This window comes from Megascapheus bottae, chromosome 6, assembly GCF_031878675.1.
Source record: "Megascapheus bottae isolate mThoBot1 chromosome 6, mThoBot2.hap1, whole genome shotgun sequence".
Taxonomy (NCBI): domain Eukaryota; kingdom Metazoa; phylum Chordata; class Mammalia; order Rodentia; family Geomyidae; genus Megascapheus; species Megascapheus bottae.
This window is the reverse complement of record NC_143514.1, coordinates 37,768,323-37,786,017: the sequence shown is the minus strand read 5'-3', so window position 1 is coordinate 37,786,017 and position 17,695 is coordinate 37,768,323. Positions and strand designations below refer to the sequence as shown.

General features: G+C 37.2%; 1 pseudogene; it reads right to left on the bottom strand.

Moving 5' to 3' along the window:
• Positions 1–558: 558 nt before the first annotated feature.
• LOC150061663 (pre-mRNA-processing factor 17-like) lies at positions 559–2,386 on the bottom strand (annotated as a pseudogene).
• Between the last annotated feature and the right edge of the window lie 15,309 nt (positions 2,387–17,695).

Below are 17,695 nucleotides of genomic sequence, written 5' to 3'. Positions count from 1 at the left end.
CAATCAAAAAACTTTACTAATTTACAACTAAAAATACAGAACATATGTAAAAAAAATTGTGATCCATGAACTCAATCCACTGAAAGTACTGGAAATAGTAATTAGGAGTGATTTTATTTGCTCAGTACATATTAAATTACACTATCCCTGTTCTTTACCACTCTTTTAGTTAAACTGGTAAGTATAGGCTATCTTTCTTAGTCATTCATTACGTTATTTTCTCTGGAAGTCAAATCCAGTAAAGGATTTTTGACACCAAAGAGATCCTTTCAGTAATGTCATAGGGGAGAAATACAAACTGCCTAGCAACAAGAATGGCTTGTCAAATAGAAAGTCAATGGTCATTCTTTTTTTAAATAACACCTATAAAGAACAAAATGAAGTTACCAATGAAATTATATGCGACAAATTTACAAATTTTTTTTCCTGAGCAAAGGTTCAATTTCAAAAGGCCATACAAGGAAACATTATCTATAAATCAAGTTGTCTTCTAACATTTAATAATTAGTTAAATAGGACATTGGATCCAAAATGATCTTAGGTATTGAACGATTCCCATTAATCCCAACCACATGTAATGACCTTTGAAGTTTCATGTGGATGCCACACTGCATCTATGCACACCTTATCATGAGCTTTAAACCGACTGTACAGCTTTGTAGTCTTCCAATCCCAAATATTTAATTTTCCATTTCCATCTCCTGAAATCACATAGGTCATGACTGGTGAAAAATCTACCTGACAAGCATAGCCTGCAACCATATGGCCCTTAAATTTTTTTTCTTGTTTAACCTGAATCTGTTCTGTGCTCCAAAAATTAATATTTGGTTGTCCATTGATTGGCATGCTAACCATTTTCTATTTGGAGACAAAGTCACTGCAGGGTTCTGCTATGTACTTGAAATCTACAGGGATATCCCACTCCCAAACTCTAAGGCTCTTATCATCAGATGTGCTCACAAATCTTTTGTTCTTGTCTACAAAAACAATGGTGTTGACAGCTCCCAAATGCCAATCATATTCCTGGACAATTTCTCCACTTCGGATGTCCCATTGTACAATCTTTTTGTCAGACATCCCAGCTACAAAGAGATTTTGCTTATCTTCATCAGGATTGAATTTGACACAATAGGGTACTTTTCAGTTTGTAAACCTTGATATACATTGTCCTGTTTCTGTGTCCCAGAGTTTAAGATATCTGTCATAAGCTGTGCTAAGGAACTGTGTTCCTGCAGTGTTGAAGCAGATGTCTCTAACAGCTTTGCTGTGACAAATAAATGTTTGAAGACAGCACCGGTCTCCATAAACTTCCCATAGCTTAATTTTACAGTCCATGGAACAAGACAGCAATAAATGGCCAGAGAGAGGAAACAATCTGACTGCACTTACTCCCTTTGTGTGTCCAGACCACACAGGAATTTGTTTTTTGGGAAGGTAACACTTCTCAGGTGCTACAGATGATTGCAGATTAACACCAACATCTTGAGGTATGTGAAGGTAGGACCTGCCATGATAGTCATACATTTCTTTAACATGAAGGATTATTTTCTCTTCCCCAGGTTTCTCATCTTCCTGTTTGCCTTTTTTCTGTCTCTTTGCTGTGATTTCATCCGATTTTTTGTTCTTCTTCTGAAGGTTTAGCTACATCTTTTTCATCCACCTATTTTGCCCATGGTCCCAAGAAACCATCAATATTAGATGCATCATTTTCTTTGAACTTTTTCCTCTTTTCTGTTTTCTTCTGGCCAGTTAAACCTTGATTTTTTTCAGCCTCTTCTACAGAACCAATATATTTAGTAGACACTTGGTGATTATCTAATGAAGGGTCTAATGCATAACCATATGTAACAAAAGTTCTTTGCTCTTCAAACATGAAATCATTGAGATGAGCCGGTTCAGCATATCCAGATAACATATTTCTAGGGGAAGCCATTTGTTGTGTTCTAAAGGGATTTTCTGGTCCAAACTCAGGAGCAAACATGGTCTCATAGGTAGGATTGTATTGAACTTCTTTCACAGCAGGGTCAAGGTGAACTCCAGTCTCCAAATCTTTTTCTATCCTCTTTCCAAGTATATTTCCCTTAATCTTGTATTCCAGGATTTGGAGATGCAAAGGAATAGACACAACAATCTCTGGGGCCCAGAGTCAGTCCAGGTGAAAGTAAAAAGTTAACAAATCCCAGTAATGTGGCAAGTCCTTAACTGCCTTCTCTGGAGCTGAGTCCACCGCCACTGCCAGCCATGGCTTGGCCGAAGGAGACTTAGTCAAGTGCATGAGAGAATCGGCAGCTGGCAGCGGACACCGACTGCCCGCACTGTCCGAGTCCGATTCAGATTCTGAGCCCGAACCGTAGGAAGCGGCTAAAGCTGCGATGGCAGCAGACATGACAGCGACTGACATTTGTTCACCATATTTTTATCTCATATATTTGCAATTTATTTGAGACATTAAGGTAAAGTAACTTTATGTAATAACCATGAAAAGTCTCAAAATGAGAATAAAATTTGTGTTTAAATAAATGAAGTATTGTGTGTCATGATGCTGCTATTTCCTATTGATTCTATTTTTCAGCAAGATACCCAATGTATAAGTTAACTATGGCTAATCATCTCAAAATTTAGTACATTGGGAAAACAATACTTTATTTGTCCATTACCTGAGTGGTTTTCTTTACAGGGGTTCACTCCACTCTGGAGTGGAGTATCTGAAGGACTGGGTTCAGCAAGGGAATCCATTGATATGAGCCTCACTCTCCCTTTCCCCATGCAGCCATTCACCTTCAAGAAGAAGGAGGCAAGGCATTACAACAGCATCATACTTAAGCCTGCAATTATTGTTACAATATATGTAAGGAATGCCACAAGTGTATACTCTATTGTGTTGCATTTGGTTAAAGAAAATCATATTGTCAAGCTTAGTGTTAACATGAGAGGGGAGTAGAAGAGGATGTGAATATCTCATGTAATTTATTGGTGATTTTAGTGTAACAATTTACCCAAATCAAAGTCCTTTCCTTTATGAATGTCTATGACTGTGTTTAACACTAGTGTTTTACCCTAGAGAAAGATCCTAGAGATACTGGAGCAAATCTTTCTTAAAGACAGATTTCTAGCCACATAAAAAAAGAGGTGTTCCATGGCTGTATCCAAAAGACATTCAGTTCTCAAGACCCCACTTCATCATTGTCTAGTCCACTTCCTCCTTTTAAAATTTTGTTATTATTATTGCAAAGGTGATGTACAGAAATACATCAGGTAAAGAGTATATTTCTTTTTCTTACCATTTGCTATAGATACTTTCTCTCTGTTTCCTTGGTGAGGGCTTGTAGCAGTTAGGAGTTAATGAGAAAAGAAGAAATAAAGAACATAGAAGATTCTTTGCAAAGTTGTTTTGGTTGTAGAACTGAATTAGTAAGTCCAAAATGCATAGGGAGGGTTATCAAGGACAACCTAAAACTCTGGAAAATGAACTGAAGCTACCTGAATTTCTTCCTCTTCATGGAAGCTTTCACTTGGTTTATAAAATAATCTCACTCCAAACTGGTGCATCTCCATACTGCTATACCACAAAACCTGAAATTTCTTGATTTTTTATCTGCCTGGTACTTTATGACTTTTTTTAATTGCAAGAAGGACATTATATTTCACAAGTTCCAGCCTGGCTTCTGGAACATGACTCATAAAACACCTAATTTTATATTCCTATAATTCATTATTCTTCCAGATCTAGGGACATTTACAGGTTCATAACATTTAGTTCCTTATTTACCCTACTTATTATGATTAGAGCACTACCAGATTCCCTCAAAAATGCTACTTTTAAAGTCTATCATAGTTTCTGTTTGTCTAGTAAAATTCTAAGTCTGTAGTAAAACACAGTATAGTACCTAGCTCATTATAGAAACTCAATATATAGTAGTTACTTTAAAAATATCTTCATAGCTAGTTTTGGATCCAGGATTGTATCCAAGAGCTATTCCATAGCTCTTTCTGTCCATTCATTCATCCAGTTTTTCACCACTGTATCATTAGAAGGCTCAACTTGATCTACCACAGTCTTCACTATGGGTTATTCTGTTTTCTAGTAACTTAGGTAAAAAAAGAGATCGTTATTTGCTCTCTCTCTCTCACACCATATTCAGTATACCAATAAATTCCAGTGGCTTCTACTTCTTTTTTCCCTTGGCTTCTACTTCTATGCCTTGTACCAACACCTGTTATAGTACCATCTTAACCTAAGTCACCTTTACTGTACTTCTTCACTGGACTTCATTTATCATGGCAGTGCTCATAGTAATCTTTAAAGAAAAGATGTAAAAATGTTATAGAGATCACTTGAAAACATGATCTCTTATTTATTAATGCCTCTGGGACTTGTTTGTCCTTCTACCTGCACTGTGTTTCCTTAGAAGCCACATGACCTGATATTCCTTGAGACCATACTCAAATATCAGCCTCTCCATTTATCTGCTTTTGTCTGTCACATTTTCTATGTCAGTTTCCATTAATTTCTTGGTTTTTCCTTTAGGGTTTATCTTGTTCATTACCTGCATTCCCTTGTATAGCTGGGTGGCTTCATCCTTCACATTCAGGAAAGGCCTAATCAAATCAGGCTCTGCAAGCTTTTCTAGCCTCTCTGCCTCTCAGGTGAGAACAAAAAAGCCTCCTCCCATCTTTTATTATTCAAGGAGGCTGTTAGGGTTCAGTGGACAGGCAATGTCTCTAATGCAATCTTTGACTATTTTCTCTAATTCTTTATTCATATCTTTTCTTTTGTTATCCTTGAGGCTGGTATTGAGATAAGAATTTTAATTATCTTTTAAAACATGCAATGTGCTATGACTAATTGTGACCGCTTAAAATTTGTCAGTTGAAATCCTGTCAGGTGGTGTCTCCTCAGGTGGGGCCTACTCTATATAATTGATGGTAAGGTTCCATGGCTGTGTTTGGTACCCTTCTTTAAAAAAAATGCCAGCATTCCACTAGGCATGTTGTTTGTGAGGTAAGGGTGGAAGATTTTGGCAGTATATACACAGAAAGACCATTCTTAATAGATACTGAATCAGAAAGCACTCTGATCTTAGATTCCCAAGGCTTCAAGTTTATAAGAAGTGAATATCTATTTTTTAAGCCACCTCTGGACTAGGATACCATGCTTCAGGCTGAACTGGAAACATTTTGCCTATGAGTTCTAATAATATGCTCTTGGAAGCATGGCAGCAACATTTTCATATCTATTGATGGGAGTTCCTACAAACCCTTGCATGTGGGCAGGCCTCACTCAATGGAATATGGTAAAAATAACTTTATGTAATTTTTGGTCTGGGTCATAAGAAGTGGAGTAACCTCTGTCTTACGTTCTGAAACCCTTGACTATAATCCCTAAGGCTAAGGAGACCAGATGCCTAGAAGTGACCATACTGGCAAGAAGGCAGGTCAATTAACAGAGGGGACAAGTGGAAACTGAAGAGGTCAATTCTCGAAAAATCTGTGAGAATTCTTTTCTCCCAGGGGCCAAACATGTAAATGAGCCTTCAGATAATTTTAATCACCAGTTTTTGAGCCACCCTGAATCTGAGAGTCAACTGAAGCTGCAGGTATCATACCCAGATTCTTTATCCGCAGGATCTACCAAGAAAATAAACACTTATTGTTTAACGTAATCTTGTTTGTTTGAGACAAAATCTCCCTCTGAAGCCCAGGATGGACTCAAATTTGAAATTCTCTTGCTTCCACTTGCTGAGGGCTGGGATTTTGGGTGTGAGCCAGCATGCATGCCTGCGTATTTGTCTTAAGTAACAATGTTTTGCCTTAGTTTTCTACCCAGCAGTAAGTAGCAACTGTTGTTTTCCCCCAGCTCAATCTTAGTTTTGAGACCAGGGCCGAAGCTGACAAAGAAAGACTTCTATATGAATATAGTATGTAAATTACATAAAGGGTTTGGAATATAACATTCATTAACAAAAGTTATTTTATTTGTATTTGAAATAAAAGATCATCTTTATTTTTCAGTACTATAGGAGCCATAAACTTTCTAAACTATTCTCTGATAATATATCACAAAGAATAAGAAATGGCAACCCAGCTAGTCTGTACTGGTCTATGAATTTCCCAAAACGTTTCTCATCAGAATGTCATCATCCAGCAAGATTCATGACACATGATCTACATACATTTGGTTTCATGATTCAGGATCTATGGTTCTGCTGTACACCATCTGTCAATGCAGATAATCGTGCCTGGAAGAAAGCAAAATAAACATAGGAATGCTTCCTTATGTCTATATTTTCAGGAGGGTGGGAAGAAAGGTAGAAAACTCAAGGGGAAAAGGGTAAAAAAGCACAACAGGGGAACTCACTGTTCCAGCTCCTGAGTGGAGATGGGAGGAAAGGACTTGCAGAGTATGGGGAAACAGAAAACACTGTATAAAAGGAAATATATCCATTACCTGTTTCAAATAATGGTAATCCATCTGTATATTACCTTTATAATAACAATAAAGTAAATTAATTTTTTGCCAGTCCTGAAGCCTCATAGAAATTTTACACACTCTAGGATCTAGTCCATTCTTTGTTGCATTTGTCTATCAAATGCTTGGTGCATTCGATAAGGCTTCTTGGTAATGTAACAAACTACAGCCTCCATATAATTACTTATGTGGTTGCTTTAATGGCATATAAAATCTGGAAGTCAAATGATCTTTCTTATTATTTCTCCTTAAATTGTATCCTTTTGAAGATGCTATGATTTATTAACCATAGTTTTGCTACATAGTATTCAGGAAAGAACATGTAAGCATATTGCATTTGTTTATGTTAAGAAATGGAAGCCAGTACTTTGTTACCTGCTTATCTGTGTACTTGCTTACAGTATTTCATTGTTTTGGAAGCAGTTGTACATATATAAAATTATGAGAGAGATGCTTCTGCAACATTCAAAATTATCAGACCTAATTTAAAATGTCAAATTCTTGAACTCATTCTCTTATTTAAACCTCTCATTTTATTAATTTTAATTAGTTGCACAAAGAAAAGAGTTGCCACAAAGTAGTTTATAATTCCAATATCTCTTGATCAATATCATATTTTATCCTTTGTTCTTGTGGCAGTAACTTAATTTTTACCATATTAATGTGAAATTCTCTCTGTTCTGTATATTTTATGAATATAAAATGTTAGAAGAATTAGAAATATTATCAGGTTCATTTTTATTTTATTTTATTGTAAAGGTGATGAACAGCAGGGTTACAGATACATAAATAAGGTAATGAGTACATTTCTTGTCCAATAGTGTTACTTCTCCTTTGTTTTCTCCCACTTTCCCTTTCCAGCCCCCTCCATGACTACCCCCTTCCCCAAGTTATAAAGTTCTTTTCCAACATGGTGTCCTGTGAGTATCGCTGTTCCATTGGTTTATCCTTTGTCCTTTGTCCATTTTATTATTCCAGTGAGAAGTTTAAAAAAAAAAAAAGATCTTTTGATCTTCACATGGCCCTATTTGTGTCATGCGTATTCTGGATCATGCTTTCATTCAGATCCAATAAACTGTGCTCAGGTGGCAACAAATGGAGAAAATCTCTTACTGGCCTAAGCTGAGTTATTAATCATCTACATACCCTGATAAAATGTGCCCGAAACTAGTGCCAGTGTTGTGCCATGTAGCAAAATTGAGATAATCATATAAATGAGCATCAAATAACTACTAGAAAATGGATATGGATAGGAAATGTATATTCCTACTATAGTTATTCATGATAGATTTAAACATTGTTGGAAGACCTTCAAGGACAGCTGTAGCTAAGTATGTCAGTTTTCTTCCAGAATGCTGTCAGAATGGCCATTGGGCAGTTTCTGTTTAATCCAGAAAGCAGGAGTCAGATATCTGTTACTCTATTTACTAGTTTAGAATCTTAGAATATTCTGTGCATTCATTTAATTCTCCTACTCAATGCCTACTGATGTGGAGGCCAATTACTGTGATCACTGGTAAAAGGAAAAGTCTGAGATGTCTGAAATTTAATGACAGGCCTAGAAGACCAGAAAAAGTGGGTAGCATTAAAAATCAGCTAACAGTGCAGTGTGTAAAACAAGACTGCTTCATATTCTTGAACGTACATTGAAAACTTCAATTAAAATCTCTTTATGATTCTTCCCCAAATTGGCACCACTGAATCTGCCCGACTCTAATTAAGAATCAATAACTACTTCTTCCGAACCATTCTCCAATCCCAGCTCTTTCTGTGCTTCATAGTATCCTGTTCTTACCTGCTGCCAATGTTAAATCAATGTAAGTGACTTTGCTTCCATGAAGTTACATTATTAAAATACATTTATCTGTAGGTGGAATAGACCCCAGCTTAACTCCAGGTAGTTTAAGGAAGTTATCTAAGTAACTACTGTTTTTGCTAGGTGTTGGGAGCCAGAGTGGAATCAAACTGCACCTTGATTTGCATCAGACAATGGCTTTATTGTCTTATTGTTTTCTGGCCTTATTCTGTTTAAATGACCTGAGATTTACCATATGAATGTAACACCTGGAAGTTCCCTGGGTCTCAAGAAGGGAAGAAGCTGGAGTGGAAAATGAACGGGGCAGTCTTTACCTGGACTGCAGACATCCCGGACCCGGTGTGTCTGTCTCTCTTCTATTTTTTCCTAGTCCTTGCCCCCTATTTCAGGAACTCCAATCTGCGAACCCTGGTTTGCTGCCGACTGGCCCCGACAGCTAGGTAGCATCAAAAACCATTTTTATTTCAAAATCTCTTCAGTGTAAGTTTTGTTGACATTTGAGAGAAAAATCACTAAAAATAATCATCAGTATCAGAAAAAGCTTGGGTTAGAGTCAAGCCTGAATTACCCTCCTTAAGTTTAAAAGTGATAGCAAATGAACTTGCTTTTTGCTTGGTCCTAGGCAAGTACTGTCCAGTTATTTAGTTTATTCCAAAGAATACATATATATAATTTTATTTTACATGTATAATACCAATTAGGCTAATCTGAAATCCTGATTTCTCTCATTCTTGCTGACCCATTATAAGATAAACAAGAGCAGAGGGTGAGAAATGAATTTCATAGGGAAACCCAGCAGAATCAATGTACAAAAATCAGAGCCCTGTTTGAGGTTTGTAATGATGCACTGAAAGTGAAACAAAGAGCTATGAGATGTTTTTCTAGCAGTATTCGCTTCTCAGGGTGCAAGCACGGGGGAAAACATAATTTGTTTTATCTGTAGTTAGGGACACATTAGGCTGTAAGACAGGGAGGGAGGAGTAATTAACATAGGGCTATTAGTAGTCATTATAATTTAATTATAATTTAAAGAGAACATTCAAATCCAAGCAATAGTACCGGCCCTCTTAGCTCTTCTGTTACATGCTTTGTCCCCAGTTTGACACTCTTAGGTCTATGAGGAGGTCAGTCTTTGTTCAAGACGATATACCTTCAAAGGAAATGGTGAGGCCTCTTCTGCTTCCTCTTTTTTATCCACCGGACACCATAAGATGAAATCTCTGCTCCGCCACTGTTCTGCTAGCAAACTACTATATAAACATACTTTCAAGCTATCTTTTTGTCAGCAAAAAACTTTATGGCAACATCTGAGCACACCAAGATGCATGCCAGTCTCTTGGTTACACAATTTATGCTCTACTATTTTAGTCCTTTAGACATATGTTCTATGACATTGAGCTAAATATGACCACAAATGGTTTTTTCATCTGGCCTTCTTGAATTGTGACTTCAAACTATACGCTGAGAGACGTGTCAAACTTTAAAGTACTTTTTTATATGGATTCATATAGGCAACCCAAGTAAATCCCATTTTTCATTCTTCAAATGCTTACATGCCACAAGTAGCAAATATTTCTCCACTGTGACTCATTGGTCATGCTTGCTTTTTGGCTCTGTAAGCACCCAGATGTGAACCCACTGTATTTACTTAAACTACCACATGATACCTCCACATTATGCTATCATCACACAGACACAAAGGCCAAGCCTGTTGACCATGAAGACAACTTTTATAACTATGATCAAAATATTTTTCTTCTACTAAATTGATTTTTCTGCAGTCTTTGTTAAAATAACAGAAAATTAACCCAGAAAATGGATAAGGACAAGTGAGGTCATTGCTATAACTGTACATAATATGATATAGAAAAGCCCTTGAAATTGTTTCACAGGAGGAATTTAGAACTGGTTAGAGGGCAAGAGAAAGCCTAGAGTACTATAAGCAGGATACAAAAGGTAATTCTGGTAAGGGCTTAAAAAAAACAGAATGCTGTTAGAAATGCAGAATAATGGTTATATCATGAGGTTTTTGATGGAAGCACTGTATTGGAAGCTAAAATGAAGGCCACTCTTTTCTCACCATGAAAAATTTTTTGATTGTATTATTTCCAAGGCTTTCTGAACACTGATGTCAATATGAAAGACTAGTTTAGCTGACACAGGAAATTTTATGAGTGGTACGAGTTGCTTGTTTGGAAATCTAGTGTGGGAATTAGGAGTGGAAGGCCAAATGGAAAGCTCTGAACAATTGCCATATTTTCAAGAAAGGAAGTATATTTAAAGGTACAAACAAGTAAAATGCCACATTGCTGATATTAGAAAGTCGTGAAAGGCCAGACACAGATAGTATATACCTTTAATTGGAGCTACTGCAGAGGCTCAGAATTTGAGGATTGGGGTTCAAGTCCAGTACAGGTAGACAACTTTGCCAAACCACTTCCCAACAAATAGCTTTGCACAGTAGTGTGTGTGTGTGTGTGTGTGTGTGTGTGTGTGTGTGTGTGTGTGTGTGTGTGCGTGTGTGCGTGTGTGTGTGCATGTGCATGCATGTTCTGGGTGTGGGCACTGGTGTAGTTGTGACCTGAAATTCTGTGATTTTGAGGATTCTAGTTCCAGGCTATGTAAATTTTTTTTGCCAGTCCCGGACCTTGAACTCAGGGCCACAGTAATGTCCTTGGGCTCAAAGCTAAAGCTCTACCACTTGAGCCACAGCACCACTTCTGGCTGTTTTCTATGTATATGGTACCGAGGAATCAAACCTGGGTCTTTGTGCATGCTAGGCAAGTACTCTTACCACTAGGCCAAACTTCTGGCCCTACTCTTTGTAATTTTATGCTGTGATTTAAAAAAACTTAAATCAGACAGATCAGGTTGCAGGCACATGCCCAGGTAGGAAGCAAGACCATATCTCAAAAATACAGTACAAAATAGGATGGAATTATGAAGCAGTAGTAGCAAAAAGAAGGCTCTGCATTCAAATACCCACAGAGCCAAAATTTAAAAGAAAATGAAATGAAGGACTTTGTATACAACCAATAGGAAAGATATTTGGAGACAATCTCAGAAATCAAGGAGACCCCATCCATCAGAGTCACAAAAATATAGAAGTACAAGTTTGTCTCAAAGACTTTTGAGGGCAGATTTTTGACAGAACTTCTAGTCCAAAACTGCTCAATCCTAAATGGTACTTAGTGGCTATTATAGCTATTGTCAAAGGAAGCCCATAAGACAGTTTTGCTGGCATTAGACTTTGTTGTTACCCACTTGCTACTTGTTTTGCAAACATGCAAAGTGAAAAGAATCTACAGTTATGGAGCTTCTATCAAGGTTTCAAAGGAAAGCCTGGGAGGGCAAGCAGCACACTGACAGATCAGAGTTCCTGTACGCTGCCCTTGGTATGGCTACCGATGCAGCTGTGGGAGTGAAACTGAGGCTGCATCAGAGACCTCCAGAAGAGTGAGTAGTAAAAGAAAGAAGCTGCCGACACAAGAAAAATCAGGGTAGGAGAGAGGCCGTGTGAACTACTGGATAGGTGATAATGCTTTTGCCTTTGAAACACTCCACCATATGGCCTACATGCCAGACAGACTTGAGATTTAATGTTTGGCTCTGCTTAAGTTCCACTGTGTTTTGGTCCAATCTTTTCCATTTTGTACTGTTTTTTCCTCTTGGAATGAGAATTTTTTACCCTGCAAAAATTGTGCTTCTTCTGCTATTACTATTTTAGAACTATGTAGCCTTCATGGGGGGTGGTGGTTTGTTTTAGTTTTGATTTTGTTTGCAGGGACTCATATCCAAGTATGCTTTGAATGTTGAAAATTTTAGTCTTGGAATTCCAAGAATAGATTATTTCTTTTCATGGTGTGGGGCGGGGGAGCGGAGCAGGAAACTGTGGCCTAAATCTGGGCATAATTCCTAAAGATCCAGCAATAAAATCTTGATCATCAACTTAATGCTTTGGAAAGTAGTAGGAATTTTTAAGGAATGGAAACAAGAGATTTTTTTATTGTAGTGTTTGTGTTTCTTCTCTTTTCTTCTTTTCTTTTTTTCTTTGGTGTATTACCTTCTGCCATGGTTTATGATTTCTGTACACTTTGTTTACATATAAATGTATCTGACTTGGGGAAGAGGAAAAGGAAACAAGCAGTGGAACAAAGTGTGAACCAATTCAGCAGTGAAACCTAATAGACACTATGTTGGAAATGAACTAGACAACTTAGGAAAGTCAGAAGAAGAAATATGGGAGAAAATGAGAGAGGAGGGTGACCCTGTTCAAAATTAAATATAGTCATTGTCTGAGTTATGTAACTCTAACCCCTTGTGTACATCACATTTACACACAGTTTATGTTTATTAATTTGTTTTGAACATCAAACACTGCACCAAAATATGAGCCATTTATTTTAAGACATCTTTACCATGACTAAGATAGTGTACTGATCACAATTTCTGACAACTTAAAACTTATTAGTCACATTGCGTCTAATAATCAAATACTTCATCAGTTGAACGTAATTATTAAAAGAACAAAGTTTCCCCTTCCCCTTTTTACCTTCAAGCCAAACCAGAAAGATAATTTTCACCTGGAAAAAAAAGGTTGGTTTAACCAGTTTTCAAGTGAATCCAACATGCTCTAAAACATGGAGGAACATGGCTCCCAGAGTAAGGGTGAGGATACTAGAAAAGCTGAACTCCCTGGAAGAAACTGTTCTTACCCACTTACAAAAAAGAAAGCGCTTATGTTCTTCTTCCTATTTTTTTTCTTGCAAAGGCCTGGCTACGCCAGTGAGGGCAACCACAGAAAGATGTGCTGCCCACCAGAAAGTGGGCTGGTCAAGGTGGACGCCCTTGCCAATCACTTAGCTCTTCTTGGGTTATTCTTACAATTTTTAGCAGCTTTTGTTTTAGGACATCACATGAGTAGGTTTTATTTCCTTTGCCAGTTGAACACTGCAGATGTGTTGGACAGTGAAGAGTGGCACCTATGTTAGGGCTGACAGTATGCTTCAAGTCCACACGTGCACATCGCACAGCCTGAGAGCGATGTGAGCTTCCAAAGAACGTGTGTCAACACATGACCGCAAAGGAGACACCAAAGTTAGATAGAACGAAGAGGGAAAGGGCCTACAAAGCAACTGACAGCATGACATAGAAGAGCCCACCTGCCTGCATTGTCCCTGCAGCACCACCTGCCACTGGAGACAGTGTGAGGGTGATGCTCGACTCTCTAGTCTAAAGATTTGTGTGCAAACACACTTGAGGGCATCTCTCTTTCACAGAAAGAATGAGTGTCATTTGTACCAAATGGCAATGGATTTTCAGCACAAACTTAAGACTTCCATAACACTACAGTGATAGTAAACATCTACTTTCAGCAAGAAGAACTCCTTTAAACAAGGAAAACAATTGATATTCATTAGCCTAAGTACCCACTGGATCAACTTGCAGCGACAATGTCTAGGGCTAATGGACACCGGGATATAAAGACCAGCCACCCTCCAAAAGGGCTGGGAGACCCTCTTGCTAAGCTGGTCATGTGTCCAAAGGTCTGGTCAAGGAAGGGAAACAAACATCATAAACTAAAATGGACTGATGGATTTTCTGTAGGGCACATTTGCAAGAGGTCCTACTAAGCTCAGATTAAGCACACAAAGGTCTTCATTCTCTTAAATCAAAAAGTACATCACATTTACAATAACATTTTTTTTGCCAGTCCTGGTCTTGAGCTCAGGGCCTGAGCACTGTCCTTGGGCTTTCTCAAGGCTAGAGCTCTACCACTTGAGCCTGAGCATCACTTCAGGCTTTTTTCTATGTATGTGGTACCGAGGAATCAAACCCAGGTCTTTGTGCATGCTAGCCACCACTCTATCACTAGGCCAAACTCCTGGCCCCTACAATAACATTTTTTAAAGGAACAAAGAAATGGAACTTAACTTCTCCAGTGACTGACAGTTGGGGCATGATGAATTGTGAGACATGAGTCTCATGTTCTTTTTCTTTCATTAAGGTGAATAGACTCCATACTAATTTAAAGTGACCAGATCAATTTATGTTAGAACAAAATATTCATAACTGAGAGTCATAATGCACATTTCTTCCTTATAAGCTGATTACCTCAGATTTTCTGTTACAGTATAAAAAGTTAACAAATACAAGAAGAGGTAATGGAGTCTCTGTTTTAGGTAATAGCGAAGTTGAAAATGTAATGAATATGTGTTTTAGATGGATATTGTAGAAGTTTAGAAAGATATAATCCAACATTGGGAGTTTAAAGTCTATATCTAAGACTTATTCAATTTTCAGGGATTATAACGTGTAGTGTGCATTCAGAAGAGCAGTTGGCTGAGTAGGGGTGAAAGAAATAGACACTGGCGGTGAAGAGAGAAAGAACTTGGATTCACATGTTCACAGAGAACACAAATATCTACATTTCTATGAAATGTATCACAGCAAAGATAAAGATGGATCCAAGAGAAATTTTCATTGTGTTTAGTAAAGTATATTCCACTTACTATACCTACTAGGAACAGAGAACATTTATTTAATTGAATTGTCTCTTTAATGCAATCAGATTTTTTTCTCTTCAGTTCTCATGAACTCATGAAAAATAGAGCTTTTTAAATGCAGGAGTAGTGCATTAAAACATTCTGAGGATTTATGTGTTACAAACCAGAACTCCTTATCACTGTAGTTCTGGGAAATGCAGAATCCAGAAATGATTGAAGTGTGCTAAGATTCAGCAAGGAAAAAAACCATGAATGTCTCTGAGTATCAAGATATGTAGGAGACAAAAAGAGGAAGATACTTATGAGACAATATCTATTAAAAATGCATGTTACATATTTTCAAATCTTTCTCCTACTGTATAGAACCAACTGTATAGGAGCTAAAGACTGCCTTGAATGGAATTAGCATAGTAGATTTTGTCATTTGCTTGGACTTTATTTGTTTTAGAGATTAAATAGCAATGAATATATAGAATTCATTTTTAGACTACAGACTAAGCTGGTGTAATAAAGTAATCAAAGATTACTGTTGCTTAAAGGAGTTTATGTCTTTGCCAGCTAATATACCAAGATAGGCCATTCTGCTTTTCAGGGCCTTTGAAGGCTCAGTTTTCTTCCCACCTAGCGTATGACTCAATTCAGATGGTTCCCTTCAAATATACATCTCTGTTTTTCGTGGGGGGGGGGAATAAATGGAATTTCAGGAAGACAGCTTGGAGAAAAATGATGTACATTATTTTAGCTTGCAGCAAAAAGGCCCTAAGTTAGTCATATAATGTGTGTGACAGGCCAGTCCTATTTTTACTTTATTTTTGAAGTTTTAGGGCCTATTAGCAAGAGACTAAGAGGAAAATAAATTATAGGTCCAAGTATCAATCTCTAAAACAGCACTATTCATGATAACTGATTCATATTAGCCCCATTAATTTCAGAATTCATTCATTTGTCCTTTACAGACTTACAGACAGTACAATGAAAACACGTTGGATTGTCATTGGTGTGTACATTAGATTCTGTAATGATTGCTGATACCATCTGTTGACGTTTCCAGAATATTATACGGGTAGTCTCCAACTTAAAGTACTTCACCTTAAGAATATTTTAAGTTTAGGATAATGCAATAGTGAAGAAGCTGTCAGAGAATTCATTATTTAAATTTTGGATTATGAGGAACTGCCATACTACTTTCCATAGTGGTTGAACGAGTTTGCACTCCCACCAACAGTGTAGTAGTGATCCCTCCTGGCCACATCCCCTCCAGCATCTGTTGTTATTAGTTTTCTTGATCCTGGCCATTCTAACTGGAGTGAGGTGGAATCTTTTAAAAACTCTCTTTAAATCTTTGGCCCATCTTTTAATGGGATGGTTGTTACTTTGGAGATTAGTTTTGGACTGATTCAATTTAGTAACAAAAACCATATAATGAATGATTGTTGTCCTTAAGGTACTATGTTATCTCTCATCTCTTTGCTGTCCCTTGGTTATCTCATATTGTTACAGTATCTCACTTTGTTACATGTTATACCGGATACATTTGTATTTGGTTATTTGAAATTGGTTAGGGATGAGGGGTGGGGGTAGGGGGAGGGAAATGGGGACCAAGACATGTGAAAGGGTATCAATGTATGTGAATTAATGTACCTTCTATCTGGCAAATATCATGTAACCCTTCTATTAATTACAATAAAAATATATGAAAAAAATTTAGGATTGTGTCTTTTTCTGAGTGTATGGGTTTTAATATGTTTCATCCCATCTAAAATACATCCTGAAATATAGTTCCGAATAAGATGCTTTCTATGAGCAAGACATAATTGTGCATGACTATATTACCAGGCCCTTGGTGATAAAGAAGTGGAAATAGGAGGATCAATGCTGGAGACTCTTCTGGGCAAATGCATGTATGAAAAATAAACTAAAGCAAAAAGGGCACAACTATTAGGTTAAGCACTGAGTACTGCCAATAAACAAGAAAGCAAATAAGAAGGCAGGGAAGTAAGCATGGAAATAAGCAATAAGGAAAGGAAGGGAAGGAGAAAGGAAGAAAGGAAAGAAGAAAGGAAGGAAGGAAGAAAGGAAGGAAGGAATGGAGGAAGGAAGGAAGGGAGGGAAGAAGCGAGGGAGAAAAGCTTAATAATCTTTAAAAAGGAATATTGTTTTTCTAATATGATTAAGGTTCATCCTAGCTGGAGCATATTATTATGTAGCAAACCTGCTTCTTGTATTTTTCCTGCAATTTTCCCATTTTGACTGATTTTTATTTTAAATGGAATCTGCACAAGATTTTCATCAGAAATGGGCAGATATTCCCAGCCTCCACAATTGTGAGACAAAACAAACATCTGTTTTATAACATCAGTCACAAGTATCCTGTTTCAGAAATAGAAAAGAGATTAATATATCAGACTAGCCATAACTGGTAAGATACTCTGTCAATAACAGGCTATGACATCAAACCATGTCTCCCATCCAGCCAGCGGCAAAATTAGGATGGGAACAGATGTTTTATAGTGCTGTTAAATGATAATGAGCAGGAGGTTATGTGTATTAAGTGCTTTTTGATTTATAATAATTTCAATTTATGATAGGTTTAACAAGAGCATTTGTACAAGTAGATATATGTATTTAAGATGGTGATTTACTAAGCCTATCCCTGTGACAAAAATCAAAGTACTACACAGACTTTAGGTCCTTGGAGAATTTTAATTTAGAATCTCGAATCAGCCACTTGTTTTGTCTAGGGACCAGTGGAGATCAGTTTGTCAGCTGACTGTGTTGATTGACCTATGTAAACAAGTCAAATCCAGCTAAAATTTCTCATAAGAATCAGATTAATAAAGCCTTCATAATCACGTTCTACTTACTTAATCTTGTAAATGAATCAGAACAATATATTATCTCTTT